This window comes from Hippoglossus stenolepis, chromosome 8 (assembly GCF_022539355.2).
Source record: "Hippoglossus stenolepis isolate QCI-W04-F060 chromosome 8, HSTE1.2, whole genome shotgun sequence".
Taxonomy (NCBI): Eukaryota; Metazoa; Chordata; class Actinopteri; order Pleuronectiformes; family Pleuronectidae; genus Hippoglossus; species Hippoglossus stenolepis.
The window spans coordinates 27,297,276-27,310,411 of NC_061490.1; the positions used below are offsets into that span (position 1 = coordinate 27,297,276).

The 13,136-nt window shown below is 41.5% G+C and overlaps 1 long non-coding RNA gene across 1 annotated transcript; it reads left to right on the top strand.

The window, feature by feature from the left end:
* The first annotated feature begins 5,123 nt into the window (after positions 1-5,123).
* Positions 5,124-12,991, top strand: LOC124852288. Its single transcript, XR_007032901.1, has 2 exons — positions 5,124-5,278; positions 11,990-12,991. It is a non-coding gene; the product is annotated as an uncharacterized LOC124852288 (long non-coding RNA).
* Positions 12,992-13,136: the final 145 nt, after the last annotated feature.

A 13,136-nucleotide genomic window follows, 5' to 3' on the forward strand; every position in this document is an offset into this window, starting at 1 on the left:
CTTTAAACTTTTAATTGTTCAAAAAAATTTGAAATGGTAGAGAATGGAGTGTAGTTTAGGCCAATCCTGCTGCTGACACAACACAAGGAAGTGAAATCTGGAACTGCAACTGACAGACAGAAAAAAGCTCTCACACAACTGGAGCTTGGGTTAGACAGACAGACAGACAGAGACAGACAGACAGAAGAACTTTGTCAAACTCAGCTCTTTGACACACTCGTACATAACTCAGAATCAGAAAAAGTAAGTTGACTGAGTGGTAGAGGGTAAAGTAAAGTTTCTTTGTTCATGCTGTTGTAGCGGGTTAAAGTCTGTGGTATTCCTCCCTAGGTCTGCTGGGTAATGGCTGCTCTCGGGGTTTTTCTCCTCCTCGCCATCTGCCTCCTGCTGGGGCATCAGGCGTTTGCCATAAATGACGCTCCCTGCCAGAAGTCCAAGTGGGTTTCTTGGCTTCAACACCTTCGTCAAAGCGTCATGTCGCGCGGGTTGCCCACCACTCTCGATCAGAACGAATGGGAGAATTACATCAAAAGAGCGGCAGCTGTGACAGACCGCAGTCTTTCCTTAAATGCGTGAAGAAGCTGGACAAGGTAAAGGCGTGTGCACGAAAGGCAGGCGGAAGACGTACAAGGAGAACCTGTGCATCAGTGACCAGCTTTTCACTTTTGTTACAGTGAGGAGCCAGCAAGGCACCTGCACAATCAGGAACGTAAGTCGGGAAATCCAACATCTGATTCTGGCCTGTGATAAGCTGGAGAATCAGTGTCTGCCTGTGCATTTTGAGGGAAACCCTGGAAATGTAAAGCCCCAAAACAACTGGAAAGGCTGCCAGGACCCTCAGAGTAGAGGCCACTCACCCAGCTTTAAAATGTCCTGGCTCCACTTGTTCCTCTTATCTTTTGTGGCTTTTTACTTATTTTAATATGAGAAACATGAGAGGACAACAAAGATTCTATTAAGGGACATTTTGCCCTGTGGAACACATTTGAGCAAAACTATTTTAGATAGATATAGATAGATCGATGTACTTTATTGTAGTAAAGACGATGAAGAGACAAGCGTGCAAAATTGCAGTAGTTGTTTGACTAAAATAAATAAATATGACTTTAAGACGTGCAGTAAAAATGAATATGAATATAATACAGTATGTGCCAAAAAAAAGATAAATTCACAGTTATTGCAGGAGTAATCAGAGAGTTTTGGTGTGGACAGGATCTATAGGACTCATGGTTTTGAAGGTTCACCTTTCGATAGAGGTGAGAAGTTGTAAAGTGTTTTTGCTGTGGGCAGGAAAGACTTTCTGTATCTGTCCTTGTGGCAACGGAGCTGTACCAGTCTGTGGAAAGTGCTCCGCTGTCAGACATTTAAGAACTGAAAATAGAATTTGGAAGAAGTTGAGGTTTTAAAAAAGTATTAAAAACACAGTCAAACCACCAATATGTAAACCACTTTTGCTTCAAACTTGTGCCTGTGTATCTGTAAGTTGTGCATCATCTATCTTTTATTGATATGTTTTAAAGGATTGATGCGCCAGTGGAGTTTCATTTAGAGTTTTCTGATTGCAATTTCTGATCATGCCCGCCTACATGCGTTGTGTGTATTAAAAAGGGAATTAATCACATTTCCACACCAAAGGGTTTGTATTTTATTATACATGTGTGTGGTATATTTAATAAAGTGAATTCAGAAGAATTTGTCTACAGTCATTTCCACCGTGGTTTGTTTGGTCACCTTTGCTGAAAGAAGGTTTACTACTGAGACTTCTAAAGTGTTTGTGGACTCACACTCTTCACACCCCCCCCTCCATCGGCTTAGTGGTGAGTACATAATTAGTGAATTTTCATTTTTCGGTGAACTATCCTTTTAAACTTTTAATTGTTCCGAAAGTTTTTTAACGGTAGTGTAACTTTGTCAGAGCTTCAGGTTTTAAGAACAAACATTAAAAGGGCTTGGTGGTGAGTTTTCTAAACACACCTGTGTGTCCTCTAACTCAGTATGACTGCTTGTGCACACAAACCACAAGTAAACATTACAATCAGAATGGTTGTCAGAGGAGCATGTACCTGTTCCAACAGTCAGGGTCACCAAATTTCAGACACCCATCTTGCAATGATAATGAACGTGAAAAACAAAAGCAAACATAGACCTGCCCCCTGATCTGGATCCTGATCTTGATTGAATGTGGTTCTTCCCTGTTTCATATCACATCCTTCCACCAACTGTCATGGTAATCAAATTTCAATTTGTCACATGCAAGTGAACACACAGAGTCAACAGTACAATGGAAGGTGTTGGACAAGAAGAAACCGCTCAGCTCAGCAGTGCAATAGTTACATTTAAATAAAAGCAAGGAAGAAAGAGTTTACAATAAAAAAGTCGGATACAATGCAAAACTAAAACTATATATATTCAAAGGTGCAGTGTGACATTTGTTGCAAATGAGTAACAACTTTAACTGTATGGAGCAGTAGTTTTACATCCAGCTAAAACAAAACAGAAACATAACATAACTTTCTTTGTAGAGAGCAATAGATTAATCAGAGGTCAGTATAGGTGCATGTCCAAACAGCTCCAACAGGTGGAGATAGAGTTCAAGCTGAGTGTGGAGACAAAACATTACCTGTTTGAAACCACTAGATGGCAAAGAGAGTTACTTGCTTACTTATCCCGAGCATCAAGTGTTCACTCAGCAAACTTTTACTGGGATCTGTCCACGAGCCCAACAACTTTCTTCCATATTTCCTGCTTTGTCTGCAAACTTATTATTATTCAGGGTTGGTCACACGCTGATGACTAAAAAGACTTGAACCTGCCTGACTTTTGCAATCCAAAGTGAATCCTCCGATCGGAAATAACTCCACAGCTGTGAAACACAACTAGTGCAAAAGTATCCCAAGCTACCAACAAGCTCAGACTGCTGCAGGGCTTAAGTGCAGAGTTGCAGTAAAATACTGCTATAAAGGCTAAAGAAGTAGCCACGTGTTTCAATTGTGATACAATATATGTTTGTTACATTCTTTCTGGTGCACATCAACTATATACATGTCTGAGCTAATAGTCATGCTGACAGATGATCCCTGAAAACCTCCTCAACATTTCATTCTGTCCTAGTGCATCATTTTCTACCTCATGATGCCACTGCAGAGACATGAGTAAACAGGTTTAACTCAACTGTCTTTCAGGAGTTTTTCTTGTGCTTCTGTTTTCTTACAGGCCTTTGACAAAGTCATGGGGTCAGAGGAAATCATAGGACACATTTAAGCACTTGTGTTTAATGTCCAAGAGCCACAGGGAGCGACACATCACAGAGTGCTGTTCAACACAAGAAGAAACAACAACACAAATATATTGACGACATTTAATTCTGAGACTGAGAACCACACTGTATGTACAGTGACCAGAGGTTGACCTCCTGTGAAGTTTACTATGGCCATATCCGCATCCTTAGGATCACACACACGTTTGTACATCAATATTAATGGGGACACTCATTGGCATGATCTTTCTCTAGCCCCTAACCTTGTCCCTTAACCATCAGAAACGAATTGCCTCAGAGTATCAGCATATTTTCTTTATCAATCACATCACTGCTGTCCCACTTAAAATCGCTCTTCACCCCCATGGCAACAAACACCTCGATGTCAGTTCCTCGAGTCTGTCATGAATCACGTTGGAAACCCATTGGTGTGGATAATTTAATATTCATGAGGAAAAAAGAAGTGTTAACTGTGTGATCTGGGAGAGGTCAAAAGCGACCTTACACTTTGTTTGTTTTATTTTTCATTATATTAGAACCTTAGACACAGGCTTCTCTGGTAAATATCTGAAAGTCTTGGTTGTTTTCTCTGATGAATGTAGATCCATGTTTAATGTCTAAGGAGAATAGTTGTGCTCTAATGTGTTGGTTGTGTCAGTCTGACATGTGTGAAGGTGTATCAGTCGCTTTTTGCTGCTTCTGCACTTGTTTTTGTCATGTGTGCTGTGTCTTGTCAGTCTGTGCAGGCTGGACATTTTGGTGTGTGACATTTTGAGCGATAAATTACTGACTCAGTATAAAGCAAATAAATGCTAAAGATTGAAAGGAAACACAGAAATTTTCTTATTGAACTACATCTTATCTAAAGTTTTGATTAATTCAGCTAGAAGGTACCAAGACGTCTTTCTATGATGGAGATGAAACCTGGTTTTTGAAAGTTCATCCCACCACAGCTGTAGAAGTTCTCACAAACATGTTGCAGTTGCTTCTTTGCTTTCACCTTTTGTCCAGTTCATCCTGTGGTAGGTTCATTGCTTACCTTTCTACCTTTTAAGGTTATCTAGTGAACTTAAAGGGATAGTTCAACAAAAATGAAAATTCACTCATTATCCTACTCACCACTGTGCTGATGGAGGGTGGCGAAGTGTTGAGTCCACAAAACACTACTGGGGTTTCAGGGGTAAACAGTGTTGCAGCCAATTCAAGTAAAATTGAATTAAAATGGAACCATTTCCTTAGATGTAAAAAACAACACAAAAAACATAAATGCCTCATACAGCTCGTGTGAGTGTTATCCAAGTGTCCATGGCTTGACATTCATATTATCTTCGGAGGCACGTTCGTATTCGCACAGGCTGTGAGCACACACTCTCGGCCAAGGGCACCAGCGGTGCGTTGGTGTGGCTACGTCCGCTAGCATCGCCACTTCCAGTAGTGGACTTTTAGGCTAAAAACATGTATTGACACCGTTTGAGTCGAATATGAATGTCGGGGCTTGCGGACACTTGGATGACACCACACAAGCAGTATGGAGGCATGTTTTTTCATTGTTTATTAAAATCTGAAGTAGAGGTAAGTCTTGGCTGAAACATTGTTTACCCTGGAATCAAGTGTTCTGTGGACCCCGACACTTCACCCACCCCTCCATTGGCTAGTGGTGAGTAGATGATGAAATACAATATACTTTTTCGGTGAACTATCCTTTAAACTTTAATTTTTTTAAAATTTGAAATGGTAGAGAGAATAAAGTGCAGTTTTAGGCCTCCTGCTGCTGACACAACACAAGGAAGTGAAATGCGGAACTCCACCTTCTTGGACAAAAAGCTCCACACAAGTGGAGCTTTCGCTGTCACTCGTAGCTCACAGGCCTGGCCTGTCTGCTACAGTCTTCTACAGACAGACAGACAGACAGACAGACAGAAAGACAGACAGACAGACAGACAGAGACAGACAGACGGGACAGAAGAACTTTGTCAAACTCAGCTCTTTGACACACTCGTACATAACTCATAATCAGACAAAGTAAGTTGACTGATTGGTAGAGTAAAAGTAAAGTTTCTTTGTTCATGCTGTTGTGGCCCCCAAAGTCTGTGTTCCTCCCTAGGTCTGCTGGGTAATGGCTGCTCTCAGGTTTCTCCCTCTCGCCATCTGCCTCACTGCTGGGGCATCAGACGTTAAGCAGATGTTCGCGAAATAGCATCCCTGCCAGAAGTCCAAGTGGAACAACGCCTTCCAACACCGTCAAAGCGCCACATTCGCGCCGGGTTGCCACCACTCTCAACCAGAACAAATGGGAAGGTACATTACGAAGAACAACGACTGTGACAGACCCACGCAGTCTTTCCTTCGTTGTGAAGAGCTGGACAGGAGTGAAGGCCGTGTGCAGAAGGCAGGCGGGAGAAAGACGTACAAGGGAACCTGTGCATCAGCAACCAGCGTTTCACTTTGTCACAGTGAGGATCTCAGTTAAGCCCTGCACAATCAAGCGCGTGAATCAGGAAAACAAACATCTGATTCTGGCCTGTGATAAGCTGGCGGATGGGTGTCTGCCTGTGCATTTGAGGAAACCCTGATGATAAAAGCCCGACAACAACGCCAAAAGCTGCCAGGCCCCCTCAGAGGAGAAGGCCACGCACGCAGCTTTAAAATGTCAGGGCTCCAATAGTTCCTCTTTTTAATTTGAGGAGCATGAAGACGACAACAGAATTTCTATTTGGGGCATTTGAGAGCAGAAACTATTACAATTACTGAAATTTAAATTATAGAATTTAAGGAGTTTAAACCCCAATATGTAAACCATTTTTACAGGACTTTTATAAATGTATTTGTTACTTGTATTATATTTAATACTATGACATGCTTGTGCCTGTGTATCTGTAAGTTGTGCATGATCTATCTTTTAGTGATATGTTTTCGGATTGATGCTCCAGTGGCATTTCATTTAGTTCTATGATTGCGATTTGCAATCATTACAGACTACATGCGTTGTGTGTATTAAAGGGAATCAATCACATTTCCACACCAAAGGGATTGTATTTTATTATATATGTGTCACGGTATATTTAATAAAGTGAATTCAGAAGAATTTGTCTACAGTCATTTCCACCGTGGTTTGTTTGAGCCCGCCTTGGCTGAAACAAGGTTTACTGAGACTTCTAAGTGTTTTGTGGACTCAAACACTTCACACACCCCCCTCCATCCCGGCTTCGTGGTGAGTAGATAGCGTAAATGTAAATTTTTCAGTGAACTATCCTTTAAACTTTGAATTGTTCTGAAAATCTTTAATGGTAGAGAATAGATATAATTTAGGCCCTCCCCGCTGCTGACACAACACAAGGAAATTGAAATGTGGAACCGCAACGGAAGTACAGAAGAAAGCTATCACACAACTGGAGGTTTCAGGTCACTCCTATCTCACATGAGCCTCCGCCTGTTAACAGGTAGGGAAGCTGTCAGGCAGCTGATTGCTACAGTCCTGCTACAGACAGACAGACAGACAGACAGACAGAACAGAAGAACTTTGTCAAACTCCAGCTCTTTGGCCCCACACACACACTCATTTACACACACGAACTGGAAGTCAGAAAAAAAGTAAGTCGACTTAGTGGTAGAGGGTAAAGTAAAGTTTCTTTGTTCATGCTGTTGTGACGTTAAAGTCTGTGTTCCTCCCTAGGTCTGCTGGGTAATGGCTTGCTCTCAGGGGTTTTTGTCCCTCTCGCCATCTGACTCCTGCTGGGGCATCAGACGTTTGCCATAAATGACGCTCCCTGCCAGAAGTCCAAGTGGAACAACGGCTTCAACACCTTCGTCAAGCGTCATATTCGCGCCGGGTTGCCCACCACTCTCGATCAGAACGAATGGGAGAATTACATCAAGAAGAACGGCAGCTGTGACAGACCCACGCAGTCTTTCCTTCGTCGTGAAGAGCTGGACAAGGTAAAGGCCGTGTGCACGAAGGCAGGCGGGAAGACGTACAAGGAGAACCTGTGCATCAGTGACCAGCTTTTCACTTTTGTTACAGTGAGGAGCCAGCAAGGCACCTGCACAATCAGGAACGTAAGTCGGGAAATCCAACATCTGATTCTGGCCTGTGATAAGCTGGAGAGTCAGTGTCTGCCTACTAATGCATTTGAAACCCTGGAAATGTAAAGCCCCAAAACAACTGGAAAGGCTGCCAGGACCCTCAGGTAGAGCCTCACCCAGCTTTTACAAATGTCCTGGCTCCACTTGTTCCTCTTATCTTTTGGCTTTTTACTTATTTTAATATAGAGAAACATGAGAGGACAACAAAGATTCTATTAAGGGACATTTTGCCTATGGAACATTTGAGCAAAACTATTTTAGATAGATATAGATAGATCGATGTACTTTATTGTGAAAGTAAGGGAGGCGATGAAGAGACAAGTGCAAAATTGCAGTAGTTGTTTGACTAAAATAAATAAATATGACTTTAAGACGTGCAGTAAAAATGAATATGAATATAATACAGTATGTGCCAAAAAAAGATAAATTACAGTTATTGCAGGAGTAATCGAGAGTTTTGGTGTGGACGGGATCTATAGGACTCATGGTTTTGAAGGTTCACCTTTCGATAGAGGTGAGAAGTTGTAAAGTGTTTTGCTGTGGGCGGGAAGAGACTTTCTGTATCTGTCATAAGTGGCAACGAACTGTACCAGTCTGTGGGAGAAAGTGCTCCGGCTGTCAGACATTTAAGAACTGAAATTAAATTAGAAAAAAGTTGAGTTTTTAAAAAGTATTAAGTGGTCAAACCACCAATATGTAAACCACTTTTGCTTCAAACTTGTGCCTGTGTATCTGTAAGTTGTGCATCATCTATCTTTTATTGATATGTTTTAAAGGATTGATGCGCCAGTGGAGTTTCATTTAGAGTTTTCTGATTGCAATTTCTGATCATGCCCGCCTACATGCGTTGTGTGTATTAAAAAGGGAATTAATCACATTTCCACACCAAAGGGTTTGTATTTTATTATACATGTGTGTGGTATATTTAATGAAAGTGAATTCAGAAGAATTTGTCAACAGTCATTTCCACTGTGGTTTGTTTGGTCGCCTTTGCTGAAGAGGTTTACTACTGAGACTTCTAAAGTGTTTGTGGACTCACACTCTTCCTCCCCCTCCATCGGCTTAGTGGTGAGTACATAATTAGTGAATTTTCTTTCATTGAACTATCCTTTTAAACACATAGAATTGTTCAGAAAGTTTTTTAACGGTAGTGTAACTGTCAGAGCTTCATGTTTTAAAGAACATAGATTAAAAGTGCTTAGTGGTGATATTCTAAACACACCTGTGTGTCCTCTAACTCAGTATGACTGCTTGTGCACACAAACCACAAGTAAACATTACAATCAGAATGGTTGTCAGAGGCATGTACCTGTTCCAACAGTCAGGGTCACCAAATTTCAGACACCCATCTTGCAATGTTAATGAAAGTGACAAACAAAAACAACATAGACCTGCCCCTGATCTGGATCCTGATCTGGATTGAATGTAGTTCTTCCTGTTTCATATCACATCCTTCCACCAACTGTCATGGTAATCAAATTTCAATTTGTCACATGCAAATAGAACACACAAAGTCAACAGTACAATGAAAGGTGTTGGACAAGAAGAAACCGCTCAGCTCAGCAGTGCCAATAGTTACATTTAAATAAAGCAAGGAAGAAAGAGTTTACAATAAAAAAGTCGGATACAATGCAAAACTAAAACTATATATATTCAAAGGTGCAGTGTGACATTTGTTGCAAATGAAGTAACAACTTTAACTGTATGGAGCAGTAGTTTTTACATCCAGCTAAAACAAAACAAAAACATAACATAACTTTCTTTGTAGAGGAAACAATAGATTAATCAGAGGGTCAGTATAGGTGCACATGTCCAAACAGCTCCAACAGGTGGAGATAGAGAGTTCAAGCTGAGTGTGGAGACAAAACATTACCTGTTTGAAACCACTAGATGGCAGGATTACTTGCCCCACTTATCCCAGAGCATCAAGTGTTCACTCAGCAAACTTTTACTGGGATCTGTCCACGAGCCCAACAACTTTCTTCATATTTCCTGCTTTGTCTGCAAACTTATTATTATTCAGAGGTTGGTCACGCTGATGACTAAAAGACTTGAACCTGCCTGACTTTGCAATCCAAAGTGAATCCTCCGAGCAGGAAATAACTCCTGGCTGTGAAACACAACTAGTGCAAAAGTATCCCAAGCTACCAACAAGCTCAGACTGCTGCAGGGTTTAAGTGCAGAGTTGCAGTAAAATACTGCTATAAAGGCTAAAAAGAAGTAGCCACGTGTTTCAATTGTGATGCAATATATGTTTGTTACATTCTTTCTGGTGCACATCAACTATATAAATGTCTGAGCTAATAGTCATGCTGACAGATGATCCTGAAAACTTCCTCAACGTTTCATTCATCCTAGTGCATCATTTTCTGCCTCATGATGCCACTGCAGAGAGACATGAGTAAACAGGTGTAACTCAACTGTCTTTCAGGAGTTTTCTTGTGCTTCTGTTTTCTTACAGGCCTTTGACAAAGTCATGGGGTCAGAGGAAATCATAGGACACATTTAAACATGTGTTTAATGTCCAAGAGCCACAGGGAACGACACATCTGCAGAAGTGCTGTTTCAACACAAGAAGAAACAACACAGCACAAACCATATTGACATTTAATTCTGAGACTTCAAGGAACCACACTGTATGTACAGTGACCAGAGTTGACCTCCTGTGAAGTTTTACTATATGGCCCATATCCATAACATCATGGATCACACACACACGTTTGTACATCAATATTAATGAGGACACTCATTGGCATGATGCTTTCTCTCCCTAACCTTGTCCTTAACCATCGAAACAAATTGCTTCAGAGTATCAGTGTATTTTCTTTATTAATCACATCACTGCTGTCCCATAAAATCGCTCTTCACCCCCACTTCAGCAACAAACACCTGGATTTCAGTTCCTCGAGTCTGTCATGAATCACGTTGGAAACCCATTGGTCAGCAGGATAATTTAATATTCATGAGGAAAAAGAAAGTGTTAACTGTGTGATCTGGTAGAGGTCAAAAACGAAATACACTTTGTTTGTTTTATTTTTCATTATATTAGAACCTTAGACACAGGCTTCTCTGTTAAATATCTGCAGAAAGTCTTGATTTGTTTTCTCTGATGAATGTAGATCCATGTTTAATGTCTAAGGAGAATGATTGTGCTCTAATGTGTTGGTTGTCCCAGTCTGACATGTGTGAAGGTGTATCAGTCGCTTTGCTGCTTCTGCACTTGTTTTTGTCATGTGTGCTGTGTCTTGTCAGTCTGTGCAGGCTGGACACATTTTGGTGTGTGACATTTTGAGCGATAAATTACTTACTCAGTATAAAGCAAATAAATGCTAAAGATTGAAAAAAGGAAACACAGAATTTTCTTATTGAACTACATCTTATCTAAAGTTTTGATTAATTCAGCAGCTGAAGACACCAGACGTCTTTCTATGATGGAGATGAAACCTGGTTTTGAAAGTTCATCCCACCACAGCTGTAGAAGTTCCCACAAACATGTTGCAGTTGCTTCTTTGCTTTCACCTTTTGTCCAGTTCATCCTGTGGTAGGTTCATTGCTTACCTTTCTACCTTTTAAGGTTATCTAGTGAACTTAAAGGGATAGTTCAACAAAAATGAAAATTCACTCATTATCTACTCACCACTGTGCTGATGGAGGGTGGGCGAAGTGTTGAGTCCACAAAACACTGCTGGAGTTTCAGGGTAAACAGTGTTGCAGCCAATTCAAGTAAAATTGAATTAAATGGAACCATTTCCTTAGATGTAAAAACAACACAAAAACATAAAATGCCTCCATACAGCTCGTGTGGTGTTATCCAAGTGTCCATAAGCCCCGACATTCATATTATCTTCGAGGCACGTTCATGTTCGCACAGGCACAACGGAAAACCGCACACACTCTCGGCCAAGGGCACCCGCGGGGTGCGCGTTGGTGTGGCTACGTCCGCTAGCATCGCCATTTCCAGTAGTGGACTTTTAGGCTAAAAACATGGTGTAAATGACACCGTTTCGAGTCGAATATGAATGTCGGGGCTTGCGGACACTTGGATGACACCACACAAGCAGTATGGAGGCATGTTTTTTTTCTGTTGTTTTATTACGTCTGAAGTAGAGGTCGTCTTGGCTGAAACATTGTTTACCCCTGAGACTCCTACAGTGTTCTGTGGACCCAAACACTTCACCCACCCCTCCATTGGCTTAGTGGTGAGTAGATGAGGAGTACATTAACATTTTTCGGTGAACTATCCCTTTAAACTTTTAATTTTTTATTTAAATTTGAAATGGTAGAGAATAAAGTGTAGTTTAGGCCACTCCTGCTGCTGACACAACACAAGGAAGTGAAATGCGGAACTGCAACTAACGGACAAAAGAAAGCTCTCACACAAGTGGAGCTTTCATGTCACTCGTAGCTCACAGGCCTGGCCTGTCTGCTACAGTCCTTCTACAGACAGACAGACAGACAGACAGACAGAAAGACAGACAGACAGACAGACAGACAGAGACAGACAGACAGAAGAACTTTGTCAAACTCAGCTCTTTGACACACTCGTACATAACTCAGAATCAGAAAAAGTAAGTTGACTGAGTGGTAGAGGGTAAAGTAAAGTTTCTTTGTTCATGCTGTTGTGACGTTAAAGTCTGTGTTCCTCCCTAGGTCTGCTGGGTAATGGCTGCTCTCAGGGTTTTTCTCCCTCTCGCCATCTGCCTCCTGCTGGGGCATCAGACGTTCGCCCAGATGTTCGCCCAAAATAACGCTCCCTGCCAGAAGTCCAAGTGGAACAACGCCTTCAACACCTTCGTCAAGCGCCCATTCGCGCCGGGTTGTCCACCACTCTCGACCAGAACAAATGGGAAGAGTACATTACGAAGAACAACGACTGTGACAGACCCACGCAGTCTTTCCTTCGTCGTGAAGAGCTGGACAGGGTGAAGGCCGTGTGCACGAAGGCAGGCGGGAAGACGTACAAGGGGAACCTGTGCATCAGCAACCAGCGTTTCACTTTTGTCACAGTGAGGATCGAGTTAAGCCCTGCACAATCAAGCGCGTGAATCAGGAAAACAAACATCTGATTCTGGCCTGTGATAAGCTGGCGGATGGGTGTCTGCCTGTGCATTTTGAGGGAAACCCTGATGATAAAAGCCCCGACAACAACGCAAAAAGCTGCCAGGCCCCTCAGAGGAGAGGCCACGCACGCAGCTTTAAAATGTCAGGGCTCCAATAGTTCCTCTTTTAATTTGAGGAACATGAGACGACAACAGAGTTTCTATTTGGGGCATTTGAGCAAAACTATTACAATTACTGAAATTTAAATTATAGAATTTAAGGTTTTAAACCCCAATATGTAAACCATTTTTTTACAGGACTTTTTATAAATGTATTTGTTACTTGTATTATATTTAATACTATGACATGCTTGTGCCTGTGTATCTGTAAGTTGTGCATGATCTATCTTTTAGTGATATGTTTTCGAGGATTGATGCTCCAGTGGCATTTCATTTAGTTCTATGATTGCGATTTGCAATCATTACGACTGCATGCGTTGTGTGTATTAAAAGGGAATCAATCACATTTCCACACCAAAGGGATTGTATTTTATTATATATTGTGTGCGGTATATTTAATAAAGTGAATTCAGAAGAATTTGTCTACAGTCATTTCCACGGTTGGTTTGTTGGTCGCCTTGGCTGAAACAAGGTTTACTACTGAGACTTCTAAAGTGTTTTGTGGACTCAAACACTTCACCACCACCCTCCATCGGCTTCGTGGTGAGTAGATAGCGTAAATGTAAATTTTTCAGTGA